At 37.8% G+C, this 7,980-nt stretch overlaps 1 pseudogene across 1 annotated transcript; it reads right to left on the reverse strand.

The window, feature by feature from the left end:
- Positions 1-390: 390 nt before the first annotated feature.
- On the reverse strand, positions 391-1,891 carry LOC103264183 (annotated as a pseudogene). Its single transcript, XR_002482185.1, has 2 exons — positions 816-1,891; positions 391-581 (listed from the first exon to the last, which is right to left on the reverse strand). The product of XR_002482185.1 is annotated as a mortality factor 4-like protein 1 (transcript).
- Between the last annotated feature and the right edge of the window lie 6,089 nt (positions 1,892-7,980).

The raw sequence follows: 7,980 nt of genomic DNA on the forward strand, positions 1-7,980 counted from the left end.
GCAAAGAATGGGCTCTTTACTTTAAGCACCATTAAAAAAAAGGAGCACAAATGGATGAGTGTGTTCAGTTATATACACTGAATTGAACCTTTGGCACTAGGAATTAGAGCATTTTGTCATATAGCATTAACACGTATTATAAAAGCACATAGTGTCAAAGGAATAGAACCACCGGCATTCAAAAGCAACTTTGTCAACTAGGCAATAAAACACTCTACAGCATGTCTCTGTGTTGTCCATCATTGAATATACTGGTAGCAACTTTGAAATGAAAAAAAAAGTAAGAAAAGGAAAAAGGAGCTATAACCCCTTTTATTTTCTCTGTTTAAAATCAAACAGAAAACTAACATTGTCTCTGTGTTGTCCATCATTGAATATACTGGTAGCAACTTTGAAATGAAAAAAAAAGTAAGAAAAGGAAAAAGGAGCTATAACCCCTTTTATTTTCTCTGTTTAAAATCAAACAGAAAACTAACATCAATTGTTATACACTAACATCTTCAAAGTACATCATTTGTACAAGAGAAAGACTAAGAACAAAAACGTGTTTACAGAGATCCAAACATAGTGAGCACGAATGCCTCTCTCTCTTTTTTTTTTTTTTTTTTTTGAGTTGAAGTCTCACTCTGTCGCCCAGACTGGAGTGCAGTGGCTGCTCCCGGCCACCGCAGCCTCGACCTGCTGGACTCTAGCGATCCTTCTGCCTCAGCCTTCCAAGTTGCAGGAATTACAGGCATGGACTACCACGCCTGGCTGATTTTTTTGATTTATTGTAGAGATGAGGTCTCGCTGCCCAGGCGGGTCTCGAACCCAGCCTCTCACACAGCTTTCAGGAGGGGCCACTTCATAATCACTGGCACTAAAAAAGGTTGCAGAATTCTTTGCCAGGTATTTTAGGAAGTCATGAAGATAATTCAGTAATAAAGCAAGGCTCTTCTCATCCAAAGGTGTATAGGCCAACATTGCTCCAATTCGCACAAATAATCTCAGCAGATGCAGTGCTCCATACACCTGGGACATGGGAGCATCAGGATGATCCGCAAGAATTTCAGCATACTGTGGCCTCTCGAATTTGTAGAGTAGCTGAGTGCCCAGCATTACACTGAAGTATTCTTTTATTCCTGCCATAACTTCATTAACAGCATACTCATTATCTGTGTTTCCAGGAGATTTCTTATAATTTGCACAATCCTCTAGAATGGAATTCACATTCTTCTTGGCAGGAAGATAAAAGAGCTGTTTTTGCCTGGTAATTAAGTCCCAGTCATCAACAAGCCATGGTTTTAGCTCTTCAGGAATTTTTACTTTAACTTAAACTCTGTTCACGAATGTTTCCTCATTTTCAACAGTAGGATCTACCCAGGCCCTTTTCTTCTGAGGAAGCTGAGGTGTCCCACTGGTACTGCTACCATCTCCATTTCCAGGTGTTTTCTGTTTGTTCTTTTTTGTCTTCACTTCAACATTTTTCTGTTGCAGAACAGATGTTTCCTGGGGTAGCCCCTCTCATCTTTCCCTCTGCATACTGCTCCTGATTGGCTTTTTGAAGTTCTCGCTTCTTTTGCAGATTGGTGTCCACGTGTTTGAGTACTCTGCTCTCTGGTACCCATTCGCCCCAACTGTTATTCCAACCACCCTAATGTATAAAGTATTTTACTTGTTTGTCCTTTATGGCAACCTTTACACACTTTGCTTCATAAAGAAGAGGTCCATGAAAGCACAGCACTCTCTCACCCTCCTGGAATTTCGGCTTCGGGTCTGCTTCGGCGCCATTTATAAGCGATTCGCCGCCTCCTCCTTCTCCCACCACCTCGACTACCGCCCCCTACTCTCTACCCCACCCAACTTCGCGTCAGACGCGCCGTCAGGCACCGCCTGCTCTACTTCTTGGGCCCGGTTTCAACATTCTTTCTTTAACCATACTTTTGGGTAAGTTTCCTTTTGGCATAATACCTGTTAAAGCAGTTTCCGACCCTTAACAAGCTGGAAATAATTCTCCAGTCTGGCACCATTCTGCATTAAATTGGAAAGTTGAACCTCGGAGATGCAAATACAATTTCATGAAGATTTTTGAGATTTTCCCCTTTCAAAACAACTGCTGATCACTTAACAATGTGCTTGTTGAAATAAGGAAGGCAAACACTGTGGATAAGAAAGCTACTCCTTAGTTCTCCAGAATGATTTGAGGGATCATTCTTTCTAACTTGTTTGGTAAGAAAACAGAGGTCACAGAGGTAACAAACGCTCAAGCTGAGACTTGAACCAAGGTGTTAAAACATAAAACTTGGCCGGGCTCGGTGGCTCAGCCTCTAATCCCGGCACTTTGGGAGGCCTAGGTGAGTGAATTGCCTGAGCCCGCGGGCTCGAGACCAGCCCGGGGAACTTGGCGAGACCTCATCTCTACAATAAAATCAAAAATAGCCGGGCGTGGTAGTGCTTGTCTGTAGTTCTGGTTACTCGGAAGGCTGAAGCGGAAGGATTGCCGGAGCCCAGCAGGTCAACGCTGGGGTGGCCAGCCTGGGCAAAGAAGTGAGACTCCAACTCAAAAAATTAATTAATTAATTAGTTGATTAAAAAGAAAACTTTACTTTTGAATAACCTTTGACTTACAGGAAAGTTGTAAAAATAGTTTATTTACACCCTTAATTAACTTCCCCTGATGTTAACAATCACAGTAATAGTTACATGATCAAAATCAGAGAATAACACAATCAACGTTGATACAATACTACTAAACAACACACTTAATTTGAATTTGATGAACTTTCCCTCTAGAGTCTTTGTTTTCTGTTGTTGGATCCAATGCAGAGTCCCACATTGCATTTAGATATTATGCTAGAAGAGTGTCTCAGGCTTTGCCTTCTATAATCTTGACATGTTTGAAGAATGCTATTCAGGTATTTTGTAGACTGTCCCTCAGTTGAGATTATTTGATGTTTTCTCATGATTAGACTGAGAGGATGAAGTTTTATTGACAATATAACGGAGGTGATGTGCCCTCATTGCATCATATGAAGAACAACATGATTCTGATATATTCTGTTACTGGTTGTGTTTACCTTGGTAAAGATGATATCTATCTGGTTCCTTCTCTGTAAACTTACTATTTTTCCCTTTGTGATTGGTAGACATCTTGAGGAGATACATTAGGACTATGCTAATATCCTATTTTACCTGATGCTTTCAACAACATATTTTAGTATCTATCAGTTGTTTACCCAATAGTGATTTTGTATTTTTCTCATTCCTCTTGCATTTACTAATTATAATTCTCCTGAAAAGAAGCTGTTCTTTCTCCCTATTTATGTATTTATTCAGTTATCTATATTGATATGTATAGACTTGTGAACGTTTCTCTTATTCTACTAGATTACAATCCAGTACTATCATTATTCATTTTGTTGCTTAAATATTTCCAACTTTAGCCATTGGGAACTCCTTTAGGTTGGCTCCTGCATTCTTTTGACATGCTTCAGCATCGTGGGGTTTTTGTTGTGGTGGTTGTTTTGAGTCCTTCCTTATTTTGTGACACCACAATTAGATTATTTCTGCCCCAAGCCTAGAATCAATCACTTTTCCAAGGAACCTATGAAGTAAGACCTTTTGATGTAAACCTCTTATGCTCCATCCTTGAGCTCATGTTACCTCTTAAATAATTTAGACTTGAATGCTTTACAAATTTTCTCAGAAATATACTAGAAAGGCAGGTGAAGTTTATGCTTACTGAGTTTGTTCTAGTCATCAAACGCCACCAACAGTTACTCCCTGTGCTCCTCTGTCCACTCTATTTGTACCACCAGGATGATTCAAGCATGAGGTGGCAGGAAGAAGAGAGAATATGGAAGTGAATTTGAGTGTAGATAAGAGTATAGATATAGACATCTGTGAATACAGATGAAGATATGGATAAGGAGGCTGGGAGAATCCCTGGAAACAACTCAAATATGCACACCTAAATTCCTATGGCTTTACCACTATGCAAATAAGAAAAATACAAAGTTTTAAAAGCAAGTCAGAATTTTGGAAGTTTATTTTTTTCTGTCTCTTTTCTACTCCGCTTGCTGGGAAGGTTCTCTCTGTAACTTCAGTCTCTCTCTCTCTCTCTCTCTTTCTTTCAAGTTGTCTCTGACAGTTGTCTGGGCTAGTTTATAAGGTCATGAAAAACCTGCTACTCTTTGAATCTCACACACTTATTGAATATATATTATTATTTAACCTATGTTAGGGATAAATAAAATTGAACATATGGATGTTAAATGAAAACAAAGCTAAATTCACAGTAGAAATTTAAAAGAAGTCTAGAAACAAAAACCAATATTTTAGATTTCTCAGATTTTGCATAAATTGGCTTTTGCAAGACAAGTTAGAAGAACTATCCAAATACAAGCGTATTCATAACAAATTTAATATCTATAGTAAGTCCCACGTTCAAGTCTAGAATTTAAGAACACTCTAACAATTGCACACTTTTCCGGGGTCCATTATAAGCACAAAATTGTTTTTCTGCTTTATGAATAGTCATTTCATATCTTTTTATTTGTGATTTTATACAAGATTACACTGCATTTTTTTTCTGTGTACTTGTCCCTGTGTGTGTGTGTATGTGTATGGCATTTGTATATGTGAGTGTGTGAGACAGAGAGGGAGGGAGGAGAGAAAACGAGAGAGAAAGAGAGGAGAGGGAAGGAGAGAGAGAGAGATGACATACTCATTTCTTACTTTTACAGGGGATTAATACATATCAGCATACATCTAGACTGGGACCGACTCATTTGGCAGGAATAAGAAGTTCACAAGCAAAAATAAACAAAGAATGGGGTGAGATCTCAAGAAGAGGAAAAGAATGGGAAGGCAGTTTACAATTAAGGTATGAATAGAGGTGCTTTATTAAAATAATTTTCACTTTCTCTTAGGCATGTTGAATTTTTATCCTGAGTTTTATAGTACTTGTTTCAAACTATCTAGAAATTCCTGCTCCCCTCTGATCCTCATAATCATGTAGTCATTAAGTCCAATATATTTTACCTCTTCCACATCTTGTGCACTTATATCTCTGCAGGTGCTCACCTGGTTCAGACTCTTACCAAATTTTGTTTGGACTGTTGCTATAGTCTTAGTCCCATTCTTGTCTGCCTCTGAATTATTGATCACTTAAAACTCATCCCAAGCAGCTTCTCCTCTCAGTAAGAGCTAGCCATTTCTTTCTTGGTGTCATCATGGAAACTTGTGTTAACTCATTCTATAATTCTGCCCCACATGTATCTAATTGATAGTTTACTTTTCTTCCATTCTTTTTTTTTTTTTTTTTTTGAGTTGGAGTCTCACTCCGTCACCCAGGCTAGAGTGCGGTGGCATGCTCACAGCCACCCCAGCATCGACCTTCTGGGTTCCACGATTCTTCTGCCTCAGCCTTCCAAGTAGCTGGAACTACAGGTACACGCTACTGCACCTGGCAAATTTTTGATTCATTGTAGAGAAGGGGTCTCACCAAATTACCCGGGCTGATGTCAAACTCACGGGCTTGGGCAATCTACTAGCCTTGGCCTCCCAAAGTGCTGGGATTTTAGGCTGTCTCCCATTCTTGACTGAGGCTGGGAGTCTTCAGAAATGGAGGTTATGTCCTTAGTTTTTTTTCCCCTAATGCCTAATGGTGTTGAGGAAACTTAAGTGCTTGGTTAATGAGTGAAAAAAATGAGCAAATGAAGGAGTCCACTTAGTTCACTGATGAAATATTAACTAGTAAAGGACTCACTATCAATTCCAGAAAACATTTCTCTCCCCCCGAGGCCAACAATTTATTACATGGAAGATTATCTTCTTTAAGGTGATATCTTACAAGCTGTAGTTTCTCTTCTACAAATATATTATTTTCTCAAAATATGAAGAGTTATTTTTCCTTTTTGAGGGCGTTTGTAATTATTATGCCTCATATCCACCTAGAAAACCAAACTGGTAACACAGCAATTAAGATACCTGAATATAGGAAACACAGCTGTTAAAAATTACTTATAGAAAGTTAACCTTCCTTTCCCAAGGTTCACACACCTTCAGTTGTATCTATTTAGTACTTTCCAGAGTTCAGGGAACTCTTTATTGCCAAAGTAGCCTATTTCTAAATATCTGAACAGTGTCATGCTCCTGGGAAATACGTGGGTATATAAAAAACTTATAATTAGCTTGTCTTTCACCACTTTTAAATAAAAATTTAATTAAATGAATATTTAATGAGTTATTTTAAACTCATGATGTGCTTCAAGGTAAATATCATTTCAACATGATATCCATTGTTATATAGCTTAAAAATAAATATAACAAAGTATATTTTTAGGTATGTCTATATTTACATCTCTCAACTCTAAAGAAAAGCACAGGGATTATGAACAGAACCAGAAGAGTTACTGCCTCTTTGATGAGGCATGGAGAGTGGATCAGAGAAGAGAGTCCAGTAGTTCAGTAGCTTCCATGGGACTAGAATGTTCTCTTTCTGTGAAAGGTCACGGGTTTATGGCTGTTATGTTATTGTTATACTTCCTAACTTAGATGAACATCTCACTTTTGAGAATATACTCTAAGAAACAAAGCACCAGTATTTGAGGGTATATGTAAAAAAAGAAGAAAGAATAAATAGAATAAGGAAATAAATATAGTTACTGTATAATCTCCACTTGTGTTCTTCTTACATACTCCTAAGTGTGATACTTATTTTTTATAAAGACCAAATTTAATGATAAATATTATGAGCATTATCATATATTGATAGACTTTGATAAAGCAATTTATGTTTTAAAATTAGTTTTTTAAAAAATTTTAAGCAATATTATAACCTAAACATATTGTTTGGTATAAATAAATACATTTGCATAAATATAGTAAGGTATATTCTGCTGATAGAGGAATACTGAACACGAAAAAAGTGGAGAAAGACTGGTAGCATAAAAAGAGGTTAAGAATTATATGCTTTTAGCCAGACTCGGTGGCTCAGCCAGTAATCCCGTGCTTTGGGAGGCTGAGGTGAGCAGATTGCCTGAGCCTGCGGGTTCGAGACCCGCCTGGGCAACTTGGCGAGACCTCATCTGTACAATAATAAAAAAAAATCATCCAGGCATGGTAGCGGGTTCCTGTAATTCCGGCTACTTGGAAGGCTGAAGTGGAAGGATCGCCAGAGCCCAGCAGGTCAAGGCTGCAGTGGCCGGGAGTGGCCACTGCACTCCAGTCTGGGCGACAGAGTAAGACTCCAACTCAAAAAAAAAAAAAAAAAAAAAAGAATTATATGCTTTTATATGAGCATTCAAGAAAGTTAAAGTTTGGCTGGGCGCAATGGCTCATACATGTAATCCTAGCACTTAGGAAGACCAAGGCAGGGGGATTGCTTGAGACCAGAAGTTTAAGAGCAGGACGGGTAACATAGCAAGACCCAGTCTCTATAAAAAAAATAATAAAAATTAACTGGGCATGGTGGTGTCTGTACTCCTAGCTACTCTGAAGGCTGAGATGGAAGGATGATATGAACCCAGGAGTTCAAGGCTGCAGTGAACCATGATTGTGCCACTGCACTCCAACCTGAATGACAGAGTAATATCCCAACTCAGAAACAAACAAAAAAAACCCCATGCAAAACAACAACAAAACACCAGAAAATTAGAGTTCAAAGTTATTTTAGCTGTACAATAGCAAAATGATCTATAATTTCGTCAATCTATAACTTTAGACTGAAGTGAATTGATAGTTGTCCCCTAAATAATTTTTTATATAATGAATGAGTGTCCCAAACCCAATGTGAATATTGCTACTCATCAGTATTTTGAATTTGTTCTTTATTGATAGCACAAATAAATTGCAATGTAAATATTGTTATGTGTCAATATTTGCAGCTAGAAAGATAATTGCAAATTATAAAAGAAAAGTAATTGTATTTCTACATATTAGCAAGAAATAATTAAGAAATAGAAAGTATTATTTGCATAATACTTAGATCTATTTATA

The sequence above is a fragment of the Carlito syrichta genome, unplaced genomic scaffold (assembly GCF_000164805.1).
Source record: "Carlito syrichta isolate Samal-C Ts95f unplaced genomic scaffold, Tarsius_syrichta-2.0.1 Scaffold305624, whole genome shotgun sequence".
NCBI lineage: Eukaryota > Metazoa > Chordata > Mammalia > Primates > Tarsiidae > Carlito > Carlito syrichta.